Consider the following 14,078-nt stretch of genomic DNA (forward strand, 5'->3'; position numbering starts at 1 on the left):
TATTTTGAAACATAATACTACAGCCTCCCCATTAAGAGCATCCCTACAGACTTGTTTTCTGAAATGCACAATTAATTGATTAGCGTGTTCTAAAATAGAGCAAATCCAGACCAAACTAGTCAGTCTTTAGGGAATATTGTACTTAACTCTGGATTCAGGTTACATCAATTACAAAAATATAATAAAACAAGTACATTAGCACTTTTTGAAGTAAATAACTATAGATATTTATAAAGATTTTAACATCTGCTATTAAATATTGTGGTGAATAATTTATTCAATGTCAAACTAGCTTGATATCTTGGAAGTAAAATTCATATTACTAAAATTAACTGTGTCACTTTGGTGCTCTTCCTTTTACTGATTCCAACCACTATATCCAAGGAATATCTGAAACAAATTAAAGCCATGTTAGCTGCAACCAAAGTTATAAACCTATTCTATTAAAACAAAGGTGACAAGCCAACACTGGTAATTTCCCTGGTGTAAAACATAAAATACTGTAGGTGGACCTCAAATCCACATCACGGGTAATTGAAAGTGATTTATCTTTACGTCAACACAGCATTTTTCACAAGTTAGCACTGTGGCCGGGCTTTGTTGGGCCTTTATCTTATTACACTTCTAGAGCCTATTTTTCATTTATACTAAGGGCTCTTTTCACCACTCTGGCAGTGTAAAGGGACCTTAGTGGGTAAAAATGCAATTTCACCCATTTGAAGGTTCCTTTATGCAGCCATAGAAGTGTAAAGGGACTTTAGTATCAATAAGAATCAGATCCTGAGAGTCTTGTCTGGGCTGTTGAAATGAAAGGATTAGGAAGCATAGCTCACCTTTGATTTCTAGATACTAAACTCCCATTTGAGGCAAAAAGATATTTGATAATATGCACATATATTCGGTATGATCCTACCTTTGGTCTTATTTGTTTCTAGTGATAATTTAATTGTCCTTTTTAATATTGAGAAATCAATTTTATTAAACTAATTACAGTACATCATCATCACTAAAGGTTTATATCACATAGAGACCCCGCTGTGTTCCAGAAAAGCACTTTAGCACAAACTTCAGTGGTCTACACCAAGGTTATATCGAGAGAGAGAGAGAATGTCCTTGCCCTAAAGAAGTTACAGTCTGAATAGATTTCAAATTATTTTGTTTTAAATCTTTTTCAGAAGTTCCATGGTTGTTTGTGGTGTTTTTTCTAGGGTTTGTGGGGCAGACCCTTGCTTTCTTCCCACGTCACTTGCAGGGGGAGAGATAGCTCAGTGGTATGAGCATTAGCCTGCTAAACCCAGGGTTTGTGAGTTCAATCCTTGAGGGGGCCACTTAGGGACCTAGGGCAAAAATTGGTCCTGCTAGTGAAGGCAGGGGGCTGGACTTGATGACCTCTCAAGGTCCCTTCCAGTTCTAGGAGATTGATATATCTGCAATTATTACCTTTACCTTTAAAAATGCAGAGAACACACCACATATGTGGCTTATCATTTTCTTTAGTATCCATCACCATAGTATCTAACCTCACATATTTTTTGTGGTGCATACTATGGTATTAACATGTATATATTAAACCCTCAAGGAAGAGTTATGTTTTGGTATATTTGTAATGGAAATACTTCCTTAATAGCTTACTCTACTCCTTAATGAGATTCAGGTCTGCATGTTTAAAAGAAGCATATAGATTTAAAGCTTACCTGCAGGTTTCAAAGATCCTTCCTCAAGTCATAGCACCAATAGTGTACAACTTGTATTATATTTTCCCTAAAGGTGTATTGATGGTAAAAAAAATATTGTCACTGTATGCACAGACTTCAGTAAGCCACTCTATGCTTTGGGAAGAACAGATAACGATGTGAACTTCAAGAGCAAAGAGATTTCATCTTGCTAAAGAAAAAGGTTTCTGATTAAAAAAGAGAATTAAAGGTGCTCTCTCTTTAAGTTTAATGGCTATAAAATCCAGATTTCTAGCACTATAAATATTGCTTGCAACTTAGAGGCTTAGAATCAATCCGTTTAAACAGGTATTGTTTTCTAGCTTCCTGTCAGAAATTCACTAGCATGGCTCATACAGGTATGTCAAAATCCAAAGTTCATATAATAAAAAATGTAGTAAAATTACACTAATATACTATTGAAAAATTTCTCATGAAATAAAAGCCTACACTGATGGACAGTGAGTTGCATGGAATACATCATCTTGTGAGAAATTAAATGCAATCCCAGGAGCTTTGCTTGAACAGGGCTGGTTGAAACATCTGAGCCTTCTGCACTCATTCCAAATACTGGGTGAGGAAGCGGGGAGGAACATAGGTGTCAACCTCAGGAGAAGCTTTTCCCTCTTAATATTCTACTGACCATTAAATGTGACTGAAGGGATTTGAATGGTTGTTTCAAATGACCTTTGAGGGAAAAAAAATGCACAAAGATATGGAAGGATATTGTCAAAAGAATTTTTCATAGGCTGTAAAGCAATGAGAATCTGGAACCAGGCTGCAGCATAATTGTAGTTGGAAGCATGCAAGTACAGTCATAATAATTTTCTGTCCTCTGATCTTGCTGATGCATTTTCTCTGTTGTATACTGTTGCCCATGTATTTCTCTTATTCTTCAAGAGAAGTTTATTCTTTTGGAGAAAACTGAAGAATACAGCAGCTTTTATTTTTAACTCAAAGGCTATGTCTGAGCAATATATTTGATTTTCTGAAGCCTGCAGTAAGAAGACCTACACTATCATTACCTGATAGTGATGATTTATACTCTGGAAAGTGGCTGTGTACTTTTTATTCAGTAGTCCCTTTTCTGTATTCAGTCATCTGCTCATTTTAGTGACAAAACTTTTCTTACTTCTGTTAGCCCTATAGACACAACACAATTAAAAGAGTGAGCTGGACTCTGTTCCTTCTTGGGCATCATCAACTAAATTGCTTATTATGTTCCCTTCAGTTACACTTGTGTAAATCAACTGCTGACATTAGGACTGGAGAGGTCATTGAGGACAATGGAGATGGAACGCAAAGTACAAATGTCGCCTGCAGAACCTTTTCTACTCTTGATAATACAAGAGTAAAACACAGCTTCTCAGATCTCAGACTCAGTTGGAAGTTAATAAACCTTTTTTTTATTTATAAACTAAGTATTTCACATGGAACTCATTACAGTACAATAAACATAGAACCACACCATTTTGAGAGTCACTTTTCATAGCAGAACCACATTATGTTCTGTACAAATTTTATGTCTCTTTTTAGAATTAAATCCTTGGCTTGACTCGTACTATGAGTGGGAGCAGAGCCTAAACTGTTCTGTTACAGGAATGCTGCTAATCAGAGCAGGATTTCACTGCATTGTAAGGCAGGCTTTGTTGCTCCTGTGAGCAGCAGCTCAGTGCGCCCCAGGTTAGTGCTTGTTGATGACTGTAGCATACATGCTGGCTAGATGGGGAGATTTGATTTATCATGCTTTCCTAGGGCCACGGTGCTTGGGCCCCTCTGTTAACAAACCCTCCCTTCTAACTCTTTCTTGAGAGCTTTGGAGAGTCCCTGTCGTGCTGCCTACTCAAGGGGGATGGGTTGCCCAAGCCCTTTTCCCCACTTATATCCTCCCCGTTGTGCACCAGCTCAGGACAGGAAAATATTTAGCCTTTAGCATATATTGTATGTTTATAAACCTAAACTCTTTTGCAGCTCCACAAACAAGAATTTGAATAATGTAATTGTGACACTGAGAGTCACCACATAGTGCTATTGCAGATAGTCTTGTTAGTTCTGTTCAACTACATATGTAAGTAACTAGCTTGAGAGAAATTCTGATTGTTAGCCTATTTTCCCCTAAACTCTCAGCACTGCTACCAATGATGCAACTCAGTGATTATGCTAATGTATATGTAATGGTAGCTCCAGCTTTTTAACCATTGTGTCTTTAGACCTGCCTACTTCATTATTTTGCTGAATTAATTTATGAATTAACTATCTTTTTAGTTTTAGTTTTTTTAAACTTGTATTCCAGGGCAAAGTTTTGCAGTAGTAGTCACAAAACCAATGAGCTATTAATGTCTATTTTGGTTGGGCCATTTGTGTATAGTTGAGGTTTACTCAAATATTTTAGGTGTAATTAATATGCATTTTTCTATTTAGTGTCTTGCGATGGGTTTATATACCCCATATTAGTGATGAGGAAAGTAATTAAAGTGACTCTGTGAGCACAAAAGGGCTTCAACTGGAATGAATTATAGCTGTTATAAAAGCGTGCCCCTCAGAAAGAGAGATGTTCTTACGGAGACGGTTGAAGGAGAGATATTCTCTGGAGATCAAGGAGGAAGAGACCCTATCTGGGACAGCTAGCTGGGATTTTAACTATTACAATGCAAGCCTTGGAAAGAAGCTATGTAGCTAGTGCCTGAGCAGGCCAGAGAGACTGGCTAAAACCCACTGGCTCAGGCACTGATGACTGCTTTAAATAAATCTGGGCTGGAGAAAAGCTCTCTGTTAGAGGTTTCCTTACTTTGGGATCATATCAAAACAGCTAGCTTTTTCCCTCTTAAAGGATTAGTACCACTCAGGTAAATGGTCAGGTAATATGGAACTTCCACTGAATGTAAGTCTGTAGTAAATGAAGTTAGAATTACGATTTCTGCAAGACTTGGACCATCAAACTGGACAAAAAACAAGAAAACCTAGCTACTGACATTTGAAATAAAGAGCACCTGATGAGTCAGAAACACCCATTCTGACAATCAAATCAAACATCAAGCCAAAGAGTTAAACAAATTCAAGATCTTCAACGCATGCAGGCAGCTATGGTAATTTTTTAAGAAATCTGTAAGAGGCTAGTCCTGATAGAGACAAGGGAGTAAGACATTGGGTTTGTGTAGTGAGACAACAATTCACCCAGGTGCACCTCCTGCTGGTCATTCTGGTAATTAGTTCTGTCCACTCAGGAGCACCTTCCGCAGGCCGGTGTCTCACTTGCCGCTGGCCCCGGTGTCCCTCCCAGACCCCGGTGCCCCTTCTCTTGGGGTTCTGCCCCCTGCAGTACCCCACAGTGTCACTGGGTCTCCCCTCCCCAGGGAACCCCCAACCCCCTATCCCCACCTCACCTCAGTCTTTGGCTACTGCCAGTCACCGTCCAGCCCCTGCTCACTGGGGAAGACTGCAATATAATTGCCACTCATCATCAGCAAGGAGGGTTTGGACCTGCTGCATCTGCACACCTTTTCTGGCCTGCAGCCTGGGGGTTTTCCAGGCCGGAGCTCCCCAGCTCCTCTGGCCTTTCCCCAGCCCTGCTCCAGTCTAGGTACCCTGCTCAGCTCCCAGCAGCCAGGCCCATCCCTCTCAACAGCTAAAGAGAGACTACCTTAGCTCCAACCTAGCAGGGTTATAGGGCCAGCTGTGGCTTGATTGGGGCAGGGCCTCAGCTGAGGCTACTTCCCCAATCAGCCTAGGTTTTTCTCTCAGCCCCAGCCCTCTTCAAGGCTGCTTTTGCCCCTCCGGGCAGGACCGGGGTGACCACCCTGCTACAGTATGTCTACACTGTAAATGAAGGTATGATTGTAGCACAGAGAAGCACAGCTGTACTAGCTTTAATGTAGCTACCACAAGTAACAACAATAGTGAAGAAGTGGTGGCAGGGCTTGTATTCAAAGTTAGCCGCCTGCTAGGAATCCACGCTGAAGCTCATGCTGCCATGTCTCCACTACTATTGTTACTTATGTACCCATGGTAACTAGATTAAAGCTAGTGTGGGTATGCTTACCTAGGCTACAATCACACCTTCATTTGCAATGCAGACATATCCTTTGTTGAAATATAACTTTGAGATATTGACTAGGGCCAAAAAGAGCTGCAATTGCAGGAATGGTGATGCCATTTTAAATATTCCCCTTGGTCATAAGATTAGAAGACAGCCAAAAAATTGAGTCCATGCTAGGATACAGGATATCAATAATAGGTTTAGAGATTTACAACTATAGGGGTGAAATGAATATACCTCAACTTTCGGACCCACAAGTATTTCTGTCAATATTACAAGTAGTTCTTGTTTATTCTGCTACCAAATCATCTGCACAACAGAGTCTGTATTTTTGTTTATTTTGTACTTTGTGAAAATAGGAAGCAATTAACAGTATTGTTACTCACCCTACTGAGTGTATCGAATGTGTTCACCTACCCACGCTTTGATTTTCCCCTTCTATCTATTGCTGATACATGACATCCTCTCCCTGTACTGCTTAAGTCTGATGAATACAAGAAGATAAGTTTTATTAAAACTTAATAATTCAATATATAACTAATAACTCCAGAACAAATGCTTAAATATGATTTTATCATGACCAGAATGTCTGTAGACTAATAAAGAAGATTTAAAAAGATACCCAAACAGAAGATTCAGGTCTTGTTTTGAAAGGCTATGTAACCTTGAATATAATTTTGAAAAAGCAGATGTTACCAAATGTGAGAAAGAGAGCTCTTGAATTCCTCAGATGCAATTGCATTTTTTAATCTCCTTCATTAGTGTGCAAACATTCTGGTCATGAATAGGTCATACTCAATCATTCATTCTGCAGTTATTAATTATGTATTGCATATAGTACATGCACTCTGAATAAATAAGCATAAATGGTCTTTATAAACCACAGGACATGTGTCGATTTCTTTGTACTATATTTTGGAAAAAAAAAGATCATGATATAACATATCATACTTTGCCACTTGAGAGATACAATTAAACTTATGAAAAAGATTGCAAATTTTTAAAGGATATTTTTGTTCAAACATTTCAGATCATATTTGTATAGATTAGATAGTTTAAGATAATGAACCAAATCAAACCCGGCATGAGTGCAGCTCCATTGAACTAAGATATTAAGTTGGCCATTAATTTCACAAAAATTTCAGGAAGTACTTCTGAATGCTTGTTTATGTGGGCATACTATAGAAAAACAGATATTACTAAATGTAGATAAAGGAAGGGGAAAGTACAGTGTATTGCTTGCAACACTCATGAAGGCAGTATAAACAAACTGCTATTTAAATATATCTATAATTACAGCACTGAAAATCTGTTATGTAAATGAATTCCTATGATCTGGTAGGTGCTGGAATCAATTAGGGGCTTGCCTATTTGAAGTTCTTTCTGGAAGTGCCTGAGAATGAAAGATGCTCTTTCTACTGTTGCTCATTTGAAATTGGCATTTCTATGTGGCAGACGGTGACCTTATCCCTGCACTTTAGCTAAAATGGTTTTTATTAAGCCTAAACAAGTGTGAACAGTACTAATTTCCTGCAGCAGACAGAATCTGAATGAGTGTATGTAAGTCCTGCCTTACCATATGAAAAAGTGTTCATTGTGCCAAGACATTATAGACAGCTTCTAAGGATTTTATCTGAATTTGCATTTTATCATTAGTCGCAAAGCTAGAGGCCCAATTCATTTTAAGAAATTCTTCTAAGGGTTGCTGAGGGTCATTTGTGGTTAGTTCTGGTTCTGAACACTAAACAGTTTATCAAAAAAGAGAGAGAGGAAAGCATACATGGGTTCTCGAGACTTGATGATATAAGATGTCCAGTGTGGTGCACACAGCTAGTTTTCATCAGGAAACAATCTGTTCTCACTGCTATAATGAATGATTGGACACAATTACTCCTTGAACCAATCACTCCTCCTCAGCTAATTTGGGAGTACTGTCATTCTGCTCTGACAATCTAAAAGCACACGTTATCATAAAAACACACATGCGATATCCACACAAAGTTACTAGAAGCGCTGACAGGCGTCACTACAGTCTTGCATCCTCCGGGCATCCACCGCAGGGGTGAAAGCATCATATGCGCTCCACCAGAGAACAGACTCATTGTAGGGCTCCTGAGTCATTCTAATTGGTCCTCCAACTAACTACTTCAAAGAAAGAACGGAGTTCGGGGACAACTGCTTATGTTTTGAAAATCCTCCCTGCTCTGAAGCAGGTAAATGATTCTTCCCCGTTGAGACATTTATAGAACCTATTCTAAGTCTTACAATATTTATGTGAAGGAAACTTAAGTGAAACATGATTACTATAGGTTAGATGCATGGCATTTTTCAATGACCCTAAAAGCAATGAAGTGATGACTGTAATATGAACCCTTTTCCTGAAAAGAAGAGTGATCTGAGTTTTATTACTGATACCAAGTGTATTTAAATGTGGTACAAAGATATTTGTTGGAAAGATAACTCTGAAGATTAATTATGCATAATGTTTTCAATTCCTTGGCTTTCAGAACAGTTTAAATCCTCAGCAGGAAGGAGAAGATGGTGCTCAATCTCCTCAAATCAGAAGTACCTGAGTCATAAAAACAAAACAAAAAAAATCTATGCTAAAAGAAGCCAAATCCTCTTTAGCCCTTCTTATCACAATTCAGTATGCTGCCTGAGCTGCTTCCGTCTGTTTAGCAATCTGGTGAGTAGCCAAAATAAAAAAAAATACGAATGTCAATTGTGCATTAAATTGTCTGGTTGTGACCTTTTGTACGTGACTGTGGCATGTATTTTTTGATGAGGAAGTCAAGGGCACTAAAAGAACTTGTGGATTGAGCATGGGGCTAAAAGTCACCATCAGACTGAGAAAACATCAGTGTGGATGGAATTCAAATTTCTTCAAGGAAGAGAAAGAAAGAGGCAGTGGTAGAAGGGAAGGCAAGAGAAGAGTGACTGGCCACATTAGCTGAGGGACCACTTCACCTTGAGTAGTCATTACACTGGAACAGTGGAACTGTCATCCTCAGGAGTGAAAGTCCCATGTGCCGGAGACAGAGTTCTCTTGTTGACTGACCCACAAATCTGAAACACACTACTGGAAGACATCAGCAAGACCATGTGCATCAGCATCTTCAGAGCAAACTATAAAAACCTACATCTTCAGTCACATCAGATTAAAAACAGAGAAACTAAACATCCTGAGTAAACAAAGTCCAGTCCCTGCTGACTGGAGGGGGAGGAAGAGAGAGAAAGAGAAGAAGGTGTCTTTATGTGTACACTTTATAATTTTGAGAGGCATTTAGTTACTACGGGGGAAGAGGCCACATAAGAACCTAGCTTGATAGGTGAAAGAAAGGAGACGAGAGAGAGAGAGAGAGAGGTGGGCAAGTGGACTGGAGAAGGAAACCAAGTATGTTTGCACAAACTAGCAGCACATAGTGAGTTGTACAAACATATTCCCAGCTTCTTCCAAAAGGATATCAATGGACACACTTCATAAACAGTATGCATACATTACTAATATGCAGCCATATCTGGGTCAGAGGATGGTAGCTAAGCAGTGTACTTCACTTGGGGAAATGGGATATACTCACTGGCAGTAAGTCAAATCCCACTTGTAAAAAATAGCAATGGGATGCTTAGTGTTCCAAGAATAACTCTTGGCTGTTTTGCTCTCTCTCTCTCATTGGAAAGAGAGAAGGGGTAGAAAATCTCCACAAGTTTTCTTTGCAGCAATTTGTCCCTCAACTAACTGCACAGATCTTAAGAGAGAGGCACGTGAAGCCTCCTGCTGTATGTGCTGTCTCTATGACCCTTGTTCCCACTCCCCCCGACTCCATAGCAGTGCAGCTCTCATGGAACCACATTTCTCCGACTTCTTCAGACATCAAATGCCTTGAGGACCACCACCACGCAGATTAGCCAACAGAAAGTTAGTACAGCTGGTGCTGTTTTAACTTTCAGTGGGAGCTGTATTAACTTTCAGTGGGGAACTCCACTGGGGCCAGGGGGTGGGAAGATGGTATGCATCCTTTTTGGTCACAGACCCAAGCCAACAACTCCCCACCCACTCTCCACTTGCTCTTTACCATGCTTCTCCTGATCATGCCCAATAGGCTTACAACAAAACCAGAAGCTTTAAAAAAAAAAAAAAAGACAGAACAAGCTTCACTACTCCAATGGAAAATTCAATCTTCTAGTTTAAGACCCAAAGAATTCCTAAAACATAATGAATGAGATCCTAAATTGATATAAATCAGCATAGATCTGTTGACATAATTGGTTCTTCATTGATTTATACCAGATGAGAATCTAGCCCATTAATCTAATATAATTACATACAAAAACTATATAAAAAGAATAATGTTAAGGTTGTAAAGTCAAGCATTCAAAAGTTATGAAATGCCAGAATTAATGTTGTCTGTGCAACCCTTAGCATATCTACAGACCAGTTGTTAATAGTTAAGTGTCCACTGTCCTCAGCCTGGGAAGGACACTCATTCAGGCTTATAGGACACGGGACTACACATACGGGGGAGAATTCATGATACAGCAGCTTTCATAAGAGCAACTCCAGAATATTAACCAGAATTCATAATCTGTGAAGACAGATTCCCCCAAAGTCACCACTCAGGACAGAATCCAATTCTCCAGGGTGGCATTCATTTGACTTAACCATGAGACCATCTCTTCTCTTTTGCCTGCAATCCCTTTCCTCATTCACTACACGCCTTCCAACTTCAGCAACAAATGAGGCAGAGTCCTATAGACAACAGCCTCTTTTACTACATGTCCCTATTCATGCCCAGAACAGGTCCATCCTGTGCACTGAATGAGGCAACGGTCCTATGAAATTAAAGACTATTATAATACATATAGTCTGATCAGCACTAAAAGTTATGAGAGGCTCAAGCATGCTCAACAAAGATGGACTGTACCTATTGAAACTGAAGTCTCTGCTGAGTATGTGAGATCTGTGAGTTTTCAAAGGCTTATGACTTCACCAAATTTGTGTGGATTTTCATAAGGACAGCAAAAGATACATAACCAACACAAAGGCAACCCCCTGTCACATTTCAAGTCGCTGGTCCAAAGCATGTGAGGCGCTAAAGCTCTTCAAAGGAAAGGCCACCAGAATTTTTCAACATTGGCAAAACAATTTTTTCTACTCTCATTTGTGGAAATGGCTGAACAATTTTGGCTAAACTTTTCCAGCCTGACACAGACACCTGGCATGTAAACTTTCAGCCCAAACAACAAAAGTTTGGCAAAATTATACAGGGTCTCATAATGGGACATGCTGGGCACCCTTAATAATAGGCAGAACTACCAGCCTGCCTATTATATAATTTCCCTTTGTTATCTGTGTGCCAGGGGAGAAGTGCATGATGAAAAAGCGAATGACAAGAGTGCACAACGAGCAAGAAAATACTCCAAACAGTACTTTTAAGCACTTTTTACCAAAAGTAAATTAAGAAATAAAGGAAACAGAAGCAATCAGAGAGAGAGGAGAGTATAAGAAGAAGAACTGACCCCGAAACAGGACTTCTAACTGCTATTTAAGTAAAGGGGGGAAAAGTAAAGCGAGAGCCAGAGGAAAATAGGACTGAGCAATAAAATATTCATTAAACAAAGTCTGCAGCCAAAACATGAATATTTCATATTTAACTGTTGGAGTTTTGTACAGCCCAAAAATAACTTTTAAGCCTTTTCATCCCTTCACTGACTTTACTTAAGTGCTACTTACACTGAAATTTCAAGCAAATTCAGAATTCCTTTTTTAAAAAAACTAAAATGTGACTTACTCACTGAAGGGAGTCCCCCAAGGTTGCCTAGCTGTGGAGATTATAATATTCTAGTCCTTTAAAAATGGCATTGCATCTCCTGAGTATAATACTGCTATCCTAAACATGAGTCAGCTTTCAGATGCTTTATTATCGGTCATCAGGAGTAGTCAAGGAAGGTTGATAAGGGTTTCTTTCAGGCAGACTTTTTTTTAAAAAATGCCACAAAGAAAACTTGCTATTATAGATCAAGACAAGGGTCACTCCTTTGGGTTATCTGGAAAGAACAAATGGCCCATATAATAAGGCACTCAACTTTTTCTGCACTCTGTAGTATAGGAGGTTATATTTTGATTTATCAAGACATCAGGCTAAATGTTCAATCTGGTGACAGCCCAGTGTCTTGAACATATATAGTGACAATACTAGTATAGGCAATGGACCTACACATTGCTTTAAGAATCTTTAAAGAGAAGTGTGATTATTGGCATTTCAATTTTTTAAATAAGAAATATAGTGCCCTTTTACAGATTGCTCTCATAGACTTGTATTACTTTTTAACAGATCTTAGAGTGTTAATCCTCAAAAAGGAACTGTTTCTAAGGAGCTGGTTTGCAAGAATCAAAACCACTTGTCCGCTGTGCTGAAAAATTTGCCTTCCTTTTTTTTTTTAAAAAGTGGATATTTTAAGTGCTATGACTATTTACCATAGAATTCTATAAGTCAATCTCATATTAGCTGTTCATACAGGACTTTGTCTGTGCTAAATTTTCGTTATTATTAACTGCTATTGATATAGAAGATGACAAAAGAGGAAGATTAAACAAAATTACATTATAACTTGATCAAGATTTTCACACCAGTAACTGAACTAATTCTTCTGTTTTACAAAAGCAGAGTTGGGCTAGCAGTTTGGTGCTCATTCAAAAGATATAGAGCCTGATGCTTCAACACACAGGTGTAGAGAAGTAAAATAATGCATCACATAGTTGGAGGGGCAGAAAGGGTTGTGGGAAGAAAAGGCTTTGCTGCATGCTTCCTATGGTGTGTATGTGTAGCTTGTATCATATTATTTGACTTCTGTGTACTCCACCTTTAAATATACAGAACTCCCTGGAGCTAGAGAGAGTGCTGCCATTTTGTGTTCAGATGTAACCTGCTACAGGAGATAGAACCGAAAGTGAAATGTGTCTTTCTTTTGCTCTTTTTCTCATAACCTATAAAATAATGGTCATCCTAATAGAAAGGTAAATATTTGTTCTCTCTATACAAAAAAACCAAATAAACAAAATACCCCTGGACCGAGCAAAGAAGCCTCTCTGTACTTGTACCTGGCTGTCAAGGTTGGGTGAGAATTATTAGGGGTGCAGCTGCTCTCCATTTGAAAGAGCATCCATACATCCTCAATGCCTGCTAGCTGCTGAGAAGGGACAGTAAGGAAAAAGACTGAAGACTAAATGACAACTCAGTAATGCCTTTGATTTCCGTGAAACTAAAATATGCAAACCCTGCTACATTTGAAAAAAGTGGCTATTAGACAGAGGAAATGCCAGCTGAGGAAGTCTGTCATATCTATTTCCTTAGCATAACTCTTACCTAGTTCTATCAACCTGAATACTGCTGAAAGTAAACAAAAGTGCTGTGTAACTACTCTAAAGTTACAAAGATGGATGTTAAAATAAAAATAAGGCAAGCCAACACCACACCCAAGCAATTTTTGTTCATTTTTGTTTGTTTTTTTAAGAGTTTGAAGACTAAATGATTGATTTTCTTTATAGCTGAAGGACTAAAATATAAAATCTTAAATTAACTTTTGTAAAATAAAGCAAAATGGAAGCATTTGGTAGCTGTTACACCAGGTTTTTGTTTTCAATTTGGTGATTGATCACCAAACTTCCTTTCCTGAAGCCAAAGAACTAAGTGCTTTTTTTTAGAGTAGAGCTGATAAATATTGTATCTAACATACCTAAGGGCAGAAAAGGTCCTGTGAAAATATCACTAGAACAAAGTGTATACCTGCAACTAATAATAGAATAATAAAGTTTGAGCTGTTTATTTGAGTGCTGCAAGGGCACTGAAAACAATCCAGAAAACCAATCCAAGTTACTTCATGTGTAGGTGACAAGTTATGGCTGAAGTATTACAAAATTAGTCATGGGTATACTTTAGATGTTTCACTTTGCCTTCTCCTATAGCTCTTGAGGTGAGGGGGAAGCTGACATTTCCTGAAATGTATGGGTGCAACAACTGCATTATGCTTAAACTGGACTCATAACCTGATCAATACCTTGAACCAAATTGTCTGCAACTGTAAATGGGCAATGCTCCACTGAGGCAATGGAGTTGCACCCATTTATATCAGCAGATAATTTGGACCCTAATATGTATATGACTTTTTATTTAGCAATAGAGTAACAGTCAATTAATACACAGCTCTCTACAAAACTAAAAGCAGAAAAACACTCTCCCAAAATGTTCAGCTGCCATGTTTTAACTATTTCTTCCTCACAAAAAGAAATGCTAGTTATAAAAAGAAAGAAAGTTAGATCAAGGTAGGGAGGG

At 38.6% G+C, this 14,078-nt stretch overlaps 1 protein-coding gene across 6 annotated transcripts in view; it reads right to left on the reverse strand.

Annotated features, from left to right (window-relative positions):
* GRIK2 (glutamate ionotropic receptor kainate type subunit 2) overlaps positions 1–14,078 on the reverse strand; it is a 591,552-nt gene that overhangs the window by 515,701 nt on the left and 61,773 nt on the right. The window lies entirely within an intron of this gene.

This window comes from Mauremys reevesii, linkage group 3 (assembly GCF_016161935.1).
Source record: "Mauremys reevesii isolate NIE-2019 linkage group 3, ASM1616193v1, whole genome shotgun sequence".
Taxonomy (NCBI): domain Eukaryota; kingdom Metazoa; phylum Chordata; order Testudines; family Geoemydidae; genus Mauremys; species Mauremys reevesii.